The 13,753-nt window shown below is 35.0% G+C and overlaps 1 protein-coding gene across 1 annotated transcript in view; it reads left to right on the top strand.

The window, feature by feature from the left end:
* LOC126248567 (protein vav) overlaps window positions 1-13,753 on the top strand; it is a 181,567-nt gene that overhangs the window by 524 nt on the left and 167,290 nt on the right. The window lies entirely within an intron of this gene.

Raw genomic sequence — 13,753 nt, 5'->3', positions numbered from 1 at the left:
TATTCCTTTATGCGTCACATTACTTAACCTTCACTGTCATATTGGTAAAGAAGAATTTCGTCGGGCCCTGGATCTACAAAAGCTGCTTATAGAATGTTATGCTCATCAGAACAAGAGAGAACCAACTTTTTGTTACCGAGCCAAGCAGTTTTAACAGTCATTCAGTGCCTCAATAATTGTTTCAAATATATACTAAGTGCCCAGTGTTTACCATTAAAAATGGTAGAAATTGTATTTTGGTTCCTTTAGTCCATGGGTAGTCTGCCTATTGTTTACAGCATATCATTTAAAAGTTACTTTATTCGCCCACAAACCGCTTACACGGTTGCATTTGTCATATCATCTTAATACAGAGAACGAAACAAGTTAAAACGTTAATTTCCTCATGCATATACCCATATTCTAATCGACATGTTAAGATAACAAAGGGTTTATGTGTTCATGCAATGCATTTTTTTATACATGCATACTTATAAACAAGTTAATGAAAACATACTTGATACACTATTTATTCCTATTGTTTGAATTCCATTCTCTGGTAGAAAATAGGGTACTGTGTATATTTCGGAACCGTGGGACTGCTACGGTCGCAGGTTCGAATCCTGCCTCGGGCATGGATGTGTGTGATGTCCCTAGGTTAGTTAGGTTTAAGTAGTTCTAAGTTCTAGGGGACTGATAACCACAGCAGTTGAGTCCCATAGTGCTCAGAGCCATTTGAACCATTTTTTTTTTTTTTGTATATTTCGGCATTATAACATTTATTATGTTGTTATTGTTTCAATTCCATTTCTTCGTAGAAATTAATGTTCTGTTTGCATTTCTACATTATAACATTTATTATGTTCTTATTGTTTCAGCTCCATTCCCTGGTAGAAAATAGTGTTCTGTGTATGTTTCTATGTTATAAAATTTATCATAGGTATGATTTGTGTAAAATGAATCTATGAATTGCGTCCCCTTTTGAGTAATAATTTCATATACCAAACTGTATGTAGTGTGCTACAGAAATTACATTTTTTAACTCTATGTAATTTGGCTGGTAAGTATATTACTTTATTGAACAAAGCAATCACTGTTAGGAAATTGACCAATAATTACTTATGGGTCATTCCACAGGGACCCATATTAAAAAGTGTTCCGACTCAACCATCTCCAAATTTAATGAAATTTAGTGTGAAAATTGTACATGGTCTTTGATTGTTATATTCCAAATTTCAGACCTGTATCTTCAGTGGTTGAATTCTTAAGGGATTTTAAAGAGAGGCTACTCACCTCCACATCATGCCCTAAGGTGAAAATGTATCAACTTTGCTAGGCTTTTTTAAACGTTTGCCAAACATTTGGTCATTTTTAATATACGTTGACAACTTTTTATGCTGAATCACACTGTGGCAAAAATTAGGGATTTAGCCATAACTAAATATAAATACACGCCTCGAAAGTGGCTAAGAAATTCCTCGCACTATTCTTACAAGGAAACCTCCCCATCGCACCCCCCTCAGATTAAGTTATAAGTTGACACAGTGGATAGGCCTTGAAAAAATGAAAACAGATCAATCGAGAAAACAGGAAGAAGTTTTTTGGAACTATGAAAAAAATTAGTAAAACATACAAACTGAGTAGTCCATGAGCAAGATATGCGACAACAAAGACAATGGGAACTCAGGAGCGCCATGGTCCCGTGGTTAGTGTGAGTAACTGCGGAACAAGAGGTCCTTGGTTCAAGTCTTCCCTCGACCGAAAATTTTACTTTCTTTATTTTCGCGAAGTTATGATCTGTCCGTTCGTTCATTGACGTCTCTGTTCACTGTAATAAGTTTAGTGTCTGTGTTTTGCGACCGCACTACAAAACCGTGCGATTAGTGGACGAAAGGACGTGCCTCTCCAATGGGAACCGAAAACATTTGATCGCAAGGTCATAGGTCAACCGATTCCTCCACAGGAAAACACGTCTGATATATTCTATACGGCACTGGTGACGGCATGTGCGTCACATGACAGGAATATGTTGTCGACCCACCTAACTTGTACACTTGGCGAATGGGTAAAAAGATTCTTCTACCTTGCCCGATTTAGGTTTTCTTGTGGATGTGATAATCACTCCCAAAAAAGTGATGAAAACATAAAAGTTTGTCACATAAATTGAAAATAAAAAATTAAACTTTTCACTCGAGGGAAGACATAACGTAGGGCTTCTCGTTCTGTAGCTACTCTCGCTAACCACGGGACCATGGCGCTCCTTGACTCCCATTGACCTTGATGTTGCCTATCTTCGCATGGACTACTCAGTTTGTATATTTTACTAGTTTTTTTTTCATAGTTCCACATAACTTCTTCCTGTTTTCTCGATTGATCTGTGTTCAGTTTTTCAAGGCCTATCCACTGTGCCAACTTATAACTAAATCTGAGGGGGGTGCGATGGGGAGGTTCCCTTGTTAGAGCCATGATTTGACTGAACACTACTACATTTCATATGAGCCAATCATGCCAAAACTTCAGATGGCTATTGGGCAATTCCATAGTTATGGGTGTTACATGTACACACCTTAAAATCAGGAAAAATAATGTAAGGAAAAATATTTATTGAATTTAATATTGAAAACTTTTAAGGCTTACATTATATTTCATGTTAGAAATGTTGATACTGGAATTGTTTTATTGTTCTCCTGGTTATTAATCAAAAAGTAGTGTTATGGGTGTTACCAAAAGTAGACCTGGTCGCTGTTATGAGTTAGGGAATTCTCTAATTTCTGCAAACTTCATGAAGCTTTTATTCTTGTAAAACAACTGTCAAGAGGTATTGCCCCAAATTTTATTTTGAAATATAAATTTTTATTTTTTTGGACATCATAACTCAGTAAATATATATTTTTTGCTGTTACGGGCGTTAAATTAAATGTTACAGGTGTTACATAGATGCATCAGATTTGATTCTTGAAGGAATAAATCTACCTCTTACAACTGCATAAAAAGAAAAGAAGTATTGTAGTTTATTTGGAATAAAAGTATGTACTTAAGAGAACATATTTGAAGGATAAAGCTATTTATTACACAAAAAATTTTGTTACAATTTTATAGTACAACTAGACCAAGATATCGTTACTTACTTAACATTTACCTCATTTTGTAGGCCTAATAAATTTATGACAAAAATGTTTTCTTATTATTGATAGGTTTAAAAACTTCATTTAATAAATTTTTCCAGCAACATCCAATTCAAAATTGAACTCATAGTACAAACAGTTACCTTGTTTGATTTCTGGTGTTGTTGCCTTAGATAGTACTTGACTGAATTTCACAAAGCAAACATCAGTTTCATCTAGTTTAAAAAGTGTTTTACTTTTTCCTACTGACTTCAGAAACATTATTTTCACATCCTCCTCGTCATTAACCTCACTCTGGCAGATTCCCAAGTAACGATGTTGAATTTTGGTTAGGGTTGGCTTCTTTTTGTCATTTGGAACGTCAACCAAGACAAATAACCCAAATTTTAAATTTTCAATTTTATTAGTTAGGCTTAACTCACAAGCACTTCCAATATTGTCTTGTGATTCAGATGGTGAAACAGTCTCCTGATCAGAATCATCAGAACTGCACAATTCATAGAAGTTTATGCATCTTTTTGCATGTAATGTTTTAACTTTGGCATCCTCAGTAATAAATACTGACATCCTTGTCATTAATGACTCTGCTGTTTTTGAAACCAGCAAATCAATTGTGTTATAAGCCCGAAAGTGATGGCAGCCCTGGATTTGAGGAATTACTTGTAAATTTTTCCACCTTTCATCCAAAATAGGAATGGTATGCTCCACTGTTATCTTATCAACCCATAGTACCATAATTTTAGAAAATTTCTTCAGAGTGTAGTCATAAAAGTCAATTGCGTTGTTAATAATAACTTGCCTAGATCTAACAGCTGTCCACACACTCCTCTTCAGTGCACCTCCTATGCCATCCATGGCTCCTTTACCATGAGAACTGGCAAAAAAATTCCATTCAACTGTCAATCCAAAGTTTCACAGCCAATTATATCGGAAACTATCTTTTTAATAACACCAGATTTTTTACTGGGGCTTTTTGGAAGTACCTTCAACACTTTCTTCACAGCTTTACCAAATGTCTGTTTACACTTATAAGTCCCAATAGGAGAAGATTCATTTGGAACTTTTGATCTTGCGAGTTCTAATTTTTTCTTTTCTCTGAATGCTCTCACTCTCTCTTTTATTTTTCTTTGATTCTTATCTCTAAGATGTTGATTATTTTTCAATTTTTTTTTTTTAACCTGCAATCTTCTTAATTCGTCTCGTTCTTTCTTCAAGTAAGCTTCTCTGTTTTCATGGTTTTCTTTCATCTTTTCTCGGTACTTCTTCACTCTTTCCCTTGCTGGTACTGGTGCCATGGGCTCTGAAGATAGAAATCATGATAATGTAGGCCTATATATGTATAAACATAACACTGTGCAGAGAGATAAAAGTAAAAGACATTGTTAAACATAGGCTCTTATGAATGACTAGAATCTGCCTCAGTGAGCAGTTTACTGGGCCTATATAAAATTTAAAACTGAGGTTAGCAATATTGTTGTTCTTGGAAAAGTTAGAATGGAAAACATAAACTATATGTAATCTAATTTTGGGCTTAATTAACTTTTTAGGAGAATGTCAGTTGAGTCAGGTTAATACCCTAATTAACTTTTATAATGTAGGTGTAGTGCTTAAACAAATGTATGCAGTGGAATAAAAATTTTAGTTTTCAGGCTTAAAACTGTTTTCAAAAATGACTCTGAGCACCATGGGACTTAACATCTGTGGTCATCAGTCCCCTAGAACTTAGAACTACTTAAACCTAACTAACCTAAGGACATCACACACATCCATGCCAGAGGCAGGATTCGAACCTGCGACCGTAGCGGTCACGCGGTTCCAGACTAAAGCGCCTAGAACCGCACGGCCACACCGGCCGGCAAAACTGTTTTCCTATGTCATAAACATAGTTAAGAAACTTTATTCATTAATAATAATACCCTTTGGTTATAATTTCAATGTAGGGCCTAGGCCTACTAAAGATTAAGGTGGCAATTCAAGTTACGGGTGTTACGCATGTGTTAAGTAACACCCGAAACAAAAATTAGTAACACCCGTAACAGCTCTAAGAGTGTTAAATAAGATTTCAAAATGCCATATAATGGTATGATATTGTAAAACATGTGCATAACCTCACTTTTACAGAAAGATATTGTACAGAACAAATTTACTAGATTACAAGTTAAACTTTTGTATCTTTTTTGTTACGGATGTTACAAGCTGCATATATATATATATATCATAAAACTAACAAAATGTAGAAATGCAATTAGCTTACCTCAGCAAAATGAATTATTATGAGCTATAACAATGTTGACTTCAATATTCTTTGCAACAATAGAACAATCAGCCATAGATAACACAACTAATATTCATCTGGAAATAGCATAAAACATACCTCTCTTTGGTGCCATAGAGTAGTGCACTTTAAACACTTAGTGAAGGTAGAATTTTTTTTTCATATTCATGATTATTTTGCAATGAACAAATGTACTTTTAACTTGGCATTTTTAAGGTTATATTTGTAATATTGTCATTTTAATTTTTTTGTCACAAAGTCTCTTTAACATGGAGTGACCCTATTCCTACCTATGATGTCTATATATCAATCAAATTTAATTAGTTCTGGATGCCCAAATAAAAAGATATGCATCTGCAAAGTTGGCCAAAATTTTATACTTGCAAATTTTACGGTATTTTTGGGGGGCAATATCGCAACTGTCTCTTCTTCAATCCATTTTTTCTTGCCATAGCTGGATAGAGCATCCTTAAAGCTTTCAAAGGTATAGTGTTTAATTTCTGGATCTTGCAAATTAATGAGTAAGAATACCTTTCAAAAGTAGGGATCATGGATTACTGATAAATGCAAAAATTAATACAATTTGAAGTTATAAATCAAAAAATGTGTAATTGTAGTGTCTTTTACTAGTATAAGATTTTCCTGTGGTTTAGGGAAAGTAACTATGCTAATAAGAAGTGTTTTTATATTATTTTACGGTGTAAAATATAAATATGATATAACCTCAGAAAGTGTCCTGAAGATTATAACATCTAGAAGGTCATAATGGAATACTATTTTGTTTTAGAAGGTTGTAACCCTACAATGCATTGTCACTCTGTTTCCATGAATCACCACTTTCAATTGCTGCTTTCATTATTGGCAATTTTCACAGTGTCAGCCTTGTGTGAGGTGTAATCTTTGATGTTGACACTGCACAACCTTAGTGTTGAGTACTGAGTGTTTGAATAATCAATAATTATTGTTGTAGCTGAAGGTAAGCTCTAAAACAATATGTTTTGACAGCGTAATTTGCCATTTTATATAAAAACAACACTGAATATTGTCTGAAGTCATCACCATTCTGTCATGGCAAGAGGGAACTACAATCAGTTAAGGAAATTTCACCAATTGACAAGGAGCTTCTTTATTGTAGGTCTCGTCTTGGTTCTATGGAAGATGCTCAAGTTTTTTCATACCGGAATGCCTTGTTGACGGCAAAATTTCAGTTCCTGCAGAACTTCTACATCCCATTTGGCGAAGGAAGGTAAAAAAAAAAGAACAAGAAGAAGAGACTTGAACACCAGTAAACACCGCAGGTTGAAGTTACTGACTAATGAAGGATAAGCGAGAAACAAAATCCACTGAAGACATGGGTGTTGTTGATGCTTGTTTTACTGCTAACACTTCATTATCATCACTTGGAAGAATCACTACTAAAGCTTCAACAGATCAGCGAAAGGGATTCAGGGGGTTAAAGACCAAGGCAGTGTACTAAGGTAATTGCAACAGTTGCTGGTGTGAGCCAAGTAGTTGTTGCTCAGATACAAATGTAAGAGTGCCATAAATGTAAAGGTATGGACATCTTAATTGCATAACTTAAGATTACACTTCATACTTCAAGCAATAGCAATAAAGTTCAAATTTTGACCCTGGCCCCAAATAGCTGCACTACAGAAAAAATGGCTAAATAATTTTTCTGTTTCAACTAAGATGGTGAAGAAGGCTAGGAGACTAAAGATGGAAGATGGTATTTTGGCAACACCTGGAAACCAAAAAGAGGAAAAATCTCATTGATGAAATAAAACAAAATGTCCTCACTTACTTTGAAGATGATGAGTTTTCTCATTTATGCCCAGGCAAAAAGGATTGTGTTACAGGAAGAATAATTGGGGAAAGATTCACAGGAAGAAATGCCTGCTCCTTTGTAACCTTAAACAAATGTTCATTGCTTATTGTAAGCAATGTGGAAATGAACTAAGCTTCTCAAAATTTTGTGAGCTCAGGCCGAAATGGTGTAGTACAGCTGGTGCATCTGGATAAACTTCAGTATGTGTAACTCATCAAAATGTCAAATTAATGTTGGCTTCAGCAACATCCATTCAAGGTGACTACGAGGATTTGATGGAAAAAAACTGTAAATTTGTAAACAAAAAATTGTATGCTCCAACCGTGTGAGGAATGTCCGGGAAAAATGTGACTAGAGACTTTTCTTGAAGACTCTTTGAAATACTATGGCCCTGAAGAAACAACGGAATACAAGCAATGGGTCCATGCTGGCAGATACACATTGGAGACTTGCCAGAGAACTAGTGAAGTTTTCATGGAGGCATTGATTTTGAAAATTACCAGTTTAAAAATCCATCACTTTGTGTCAGAACACAAAAGTTTATATCTTAAGCAGCTAAAAAGAAATCTTACAGAAAATGAATTAATTAGATTGATAGATTTTGCTGAGAAATATTCATTTGTTGTTCAGGATACTGTGCAAAGATTCCATTGGAAGAATAATCAGGCCACATTTCATCCATCTGATGTCTATTTCGATGGCGAAGAATGTCAGAGTATTAGCATTTGTATGGTCAGCGAGTGTTCTGTCACAATACCACTGCTGCCCTTGCTTTTCAAATAAAGTTGATAGCATATTTAAAGACAAAGACTGAAAATATTAATAACATTTATTACTTTAGTGATGATTCAGCTGTTCAATATGAGTGTTTCAAAAGTTTCATCAATTTATGCCTGCACGAAAGGGATTTTGGTATCACTGCCAAATGGATTTTTTTTTTTTTTTTTTTTTTTTTTTTTTTTTAATAAACCACCGTAAATTGCATTGCGACAGCATTGGGCGAACAGCAGAAGGACTTGCAGCCAGCGCTAGTCTGCAGAGGGCCTTAGATAACCTAATATTGATTCCATATAATATATTCAAATTCTGTAATGGTAGTATTCCAGGCATAAAGCTTTTTTGTGAACCAAAAGAAGAAAGTGAAAAAATCCACCCAGATCGAGAACAAGGTTTACCGTGGGATATACAGTATCTGGAACAAGAGAAAATCAATTAATTGTAATCAGCTCAGAGGAAGCAGAGTTAAGAATTCAACCACTGAGGATACTGAACTGAAATTTGGTATGTAGCCACTAAAGGCCATGCAGAACCTCCACACCTAATTTCATCAGATTTGGAGATTGTAGAGTGGGAACTCCTGGTCCCCTTGCAGTGGAATGTCCCTTATGCTGTAACTTTCCCTTAAAGAGGTTTTACACTTGTGTAACTCATACTGTATGTCTTTACAAAATTCCATGTGCCAGTAATGAGATTAAATGTGTCACTAATGATTAGACCTAGGATCTTTACTACTAAAATGTGAAAAGCTGTTTGCAAAAAGGTGTGATATTTAAGGTGAAAAATATGGTAAAGAAAGTACCAATTTCAAATGTGAACATTTATTAAAATATGCATATGCAAATCATTAAATCACAAATGTCACACTTTTTGCACTCAGTGGCCTACATATTTGTAAACAGAAAGGGGCATTCTACATCAACAGACACAAGATGTGCATATTTTGTTTTAAAATGATAATCAGTATTCCTGTTCAGCACCACATCAGTTTTGGTCCAACTTCTGTTCTTTGACTTCTTCAAACGCATCCTCCCATATGCCAGGATAGTGCACTGTGTGTTCCTCCAAATGTGTCATGGTTATTGTCAGGAGGAGGGGTCATGTATGATGTAAAGTTCATCTCACAGTTCTTCTTTACACAATAATTTTTTAACCTTTGATATAATCGGAGAAAATATGTAAAGATCTGCGTAATACTTGAAATTTATTATATGTAAACACTGCAACTTTTAACAATGTATCCCATCTACTAATGATGAGGAAATATGGTAAAGGCAGTTAGAATATACATCTTCGTACTGGCAGGAGCTTTTTTCAAGATTCCTTAAGGCAAGATATGAAATTGATTCGTATATGAGTATTCGATGAGTAGTGTGCACAAAACAGTTTACTCATTTTAAGTTGCAGAACATGGACTTGCAATTGGAAATACTAGCTTTCTGTGTGAGTGCTAGCTATTCTTTATATTTTTCTCTTTGAGGTCACAACTCCAACTTGCATTGTTGAAACTTCTCATTATGGTAGCATTGCCAGTTTTCTCAAGGTAAAAAGTTAACAAAAGCAACTTGATCTCCATGCAGAGGTCCTACTAACTAAAATATCCATACACATTGATCTTTTCTGTTTGTCAGTGATTTCATCTAGAATGAAATATGCTGGGGTCATCAACTAATGTTTATCTGATTTGTGATACTTTTATGTCATATAGAGGTGAAACTATAACTCTTTCGAAATACACTCATTGCAAACAGACTACATATTTGCCTAGATATGATACATGCTAGAAATGCTGCCACTGTTTCATAAAAAAAAATCACTTACTTTTTGATCTTGAAAATGCCAGTGTTTCTCCAGTAAACTGCTCTCACAGTACTGTTACCATGTTGTAGTTCCTTATTCTTGACATGTTCTGTGCTTTCCATATGCTGCTCAACATGATTTTGTTGGTGCTTTTTATCAGTAACAACTAAGATGTGCAAATGTTGCACCTTACAACTGATCTGTCACCTTGAATACTGCCAGTGCTAAGCCATTTAACAATACCACCTATTCTCATGACACTCATTTAAAGTTTGGGATCTTTGCTGGAAAGAAAAGAATAATTAAACCTGCAGATGAGCACCATGAGCTGCACAGTCTATACTTACTGCTGTTTGTGACCCACTGAACCTCAAACTGCACCTGCTTGTTGAGAGGTCACAAGGCGGACACCCTAAAAACAGTCAGTGCGGTGACCATTGTCAGAATTGACATGCATAGTTTTCTTTTGAGGAATTTTTGTGAGCTCTGAATTTTACTCACATAAAAAGTAGAGATTAGCATGTATTTTTTTATTTAATTGATTTATTAACAGTTTTAATTAATATTTCATCAGTTTTCTTTTATAATATTTTTTATAAATTTATTTTGGGCTGTCACTGATGATGAAGTGATGGTGGTTTGCATTTATCAAATTCTATTTCTTTCATCACAACATGTCAAGCACCAAAGCGATTTGGCACAAAGTGTTATGGTACCAGTTTCAGTTCTGTTAGATCAACAGCTGATGTGTAAACAATAATTTTTCCAATGAAAATAAATTGCTAGAAAGTTAATAATACTCACAAATACCCTTTGTCTCTTTACGGGCAAATGATTTAGATGAGAGGAGGATGACAAGGAGAAACTAGAAAAGCTTTTAGCATCACAGATGCCAAACAGGGTGATCAATGAGGTTAAAGACCCCCGGTATGTATGTGTGTATGTATGCATGGATGCTGTCATATGAAGACACTAAAATTTCATCCTAATTTCAAGAGCTATTCAGAGCACCTGTAGTGTGGTGTCACTTAGTTTGAGGACAAGTGGAAAGTAACTCAAGGGCACTTAACAATATTTCACCAAATAGAGATCAGAAGAAACATGCAAGTCTGTCAGAGAAAGAATGCCAATTTTTGAAGATCATTGTTGATTGTGAAGAGTATTTATTTCCAATTCGATAACGCAAATCTTCAGAATAACTCTTTCATGTAACAGCCCATTTGAGGTTCAGTGACACAAATCTGTTTGTTTTACTATTTTTAAAGCTGTACAAAGTTTTGGATACATGTCTTCCATGAGGTATTCATTCAGGCCAAAACTCAAACATTCAACAATGGGTGTAGAAAATAGGATGAACTAAAGCTATTGTAAGAGAGTTTAAAGTGCACTAGGAGAAAAAAAAGCTATGAAAGATACTGACTCTGAAAAAAGAAACAGAAGATGCACCAAAATCACAAGAATGTTTATTTTGCAATAACAGCAAAGAAATACAGATTGCAGCACCTAAAAGTTCTAAGTCTGTCAGTGGCATGATTTATTAAGTTAAAACAGCTCTTCAGAAACTCTTTTCAAAATTCCACCCGCACCACATCGTTTTTGTTCTTGACAACTGTTCAGATTTAATCAATATCTGATCTTAGTTTCAGAAAATGACTTTGGTTCTATTTCTAATTGTTTGTAGTATTATGTCCAGTGTACCTCTGTACTTGTCCAGGTGCACTATTGGACCACATTTTGTGTGCTGCCTTGGGTAAATGATCATTAAAAATGTCAACTTGTTAATTATCAGTCACGGTATGGTCATGCATATGAATGATGATACTATATTGGGTGCGAGTTGGTTGTTCTTTCTTTCTCTCATTTAACTATGTGCTATATGGTTCTCTTATGAATGTTACGAATTTCTGTCATGGAGTTCATGTGTCTGCCTTCAATAGCTTTGTTTAATATAATGCCATCATTTTTGTAGAACACAATGGATACAGGATTTTTACTTGTTCTGATACCTAGTGACCTGTTAATTGCTGATGTCCTTTTTCAAAATTTTTCAGAAGGTAATGTATTGTAGAATAGCAACAAAAACATCCTCAACAAATCAAAGTTTGCGTTTCAAAAAGGTTTCTCTATTGAGAATGCCATTTTCGTGTTCACTTAACAGATTTTATAAGTGTTAAGTAATGAAATACTACCTGTTGGTATTTTCTGCAACTAATCTAAGACATTTGATTGTGTGAATATAGTATTCTCCTAGATGAATTGAAGTTTTATGGGATTGGTGGTATAGCCAACCAATGGATAATGTCATATCATACTAAAAAATCCAGAAAGTCGTTCTTAGTAATTCAACCAATATAGTCTGGGGACATAATTCTGATGGGGGAGAAATCACGTATGGGGGCCCCCAAGGCTCAGTCAAAGGTCCAGTATGATTTCTCATCTATGTAAATGATCTTCCATATAATATACAACAAGCAGAATTATTTCTTTTTACAGATGACACTAGCATTCTAATCAGTCCAAGCATATATGAACAGAAGAAATGATAAACAATGTCCTTAATAATACCATTGATTGGTTTTCTGCAAATGTTCTCCCCCTCAGTTTTTTGGACACAGCATTTTCAGTTCTGCACATCCAGGGGTACTACATCAGTGATAAGTGAGATGGCAAGGAAATTATAAATAGGGCAGAGTCTTCAAAAGTCTTAGGTGTCCATATTGATGAGAATTTAAACTGGAAAATGACATTTTGGAATTCCTAAAACAACTTAATTCAGCCACATTTGCACTTATAATCAGTGCAAAACTTGGGAGGAGACAAATCAGTAAGTTGACATATTTTGCATATTTTCAGCCAATAATGTCATATTGAATAATGTTCTGAGGTAACTCATTGTTAAACAAGAAAGTTTCATTGTGCAAAATCACACTGTAAAAATAATATGTGATATTCACCCACAGTCCTCTTATAGACATCTGTTAAAAGGGTTGGGCATTCAGGCTAGTGCTTCATGGTATATTTATTCCCTCATGAAGTTTGTTGCAAATAATCCACTACAGTCACATTTCAAAAGGAACAATGTTGTAGATAATTACAATACCAGAAGGAAAAATGATATTCATTACTCCACATTAAAGTTGTTCTTTGCACAAAAGGAGGTGCACAATGCTGTAACAAAAAATTTTGATCACTTACCCAGTGATATAATAGCAAAGTAAAATTTGAAAACAAACTGAGGGAGTTTCTAATTAACAATTCTTTCTATTACTGTGATGTGTAAAACGTGGTGGATAGCACTTACTAACTCGCAAAGTCTGTATATCTTTATTTCTTTTTGAGGAAAAAACTTAGAAATGATCAGAATGTAGCCATATGTACAAATTAATTTGTGATGATGATGTTGTTGTTGTTGTTGTTGTTGTTGTTGTGGTCTTGAGTCCTGAGACTGGTTTGATGCAACTCTCCATGCTACTCTATCCTGTGCAAGCTTCATCATCTCCCAGTACCTACTGCAACCTACATCCTTCTGAATTTGCTTAGTGTATTCATCTCTTGGTCTCCCTCTATGATTTTTACCCTCCACACTGCCCTCCAATATTAAATTGGTGATCCCTTGATGCCTCAGAACATGTCCTACTAACCGATCCCTTCTTCTAGTCAAGTTGTGCCACAAACTTCTCTTCTCCCCAATCCTATTCAATACCTCCTCATTAGTTATGTGATCTACCCATCTAATCTTCAGCAGTCTTCTGTAGCACCACATTTCAAAAGCTTTTATTCTCTTCTTGTCTAAACTATTTATCGTCCACGTTTCACTTCCATACATGGCTACACTCCATACAAATACTTTCAGAAACGACTTCCTGACACACAAATTTATACTCGATGTTAAGAAATTTCTCTTCAGAAACGCTTTCCTTGCCATTGCCAGTCTACATTTTATGTCCTCTCTACTTCGACCATCATCAG

The sequence above is a fragment of the Schistocerca nitens genome, chromosome 3 (genome assembly GCF_023898315.1).
Source record: "Schistocerca nitens isolate TAMUIC-IGC-003100 chromosome 3, iqSchNite1.1, whole genome shotgun sequence".
NCBI classification, from domain to species: Eukaryota; Metazoa; Arthropoda; class Insecta; order Orthoptera; family Acrididae; genus Schistocerca; species Schistocerca nitens.
This window is presented reverse-complemented; position numbering and strand designations above follow the sequence as displayed.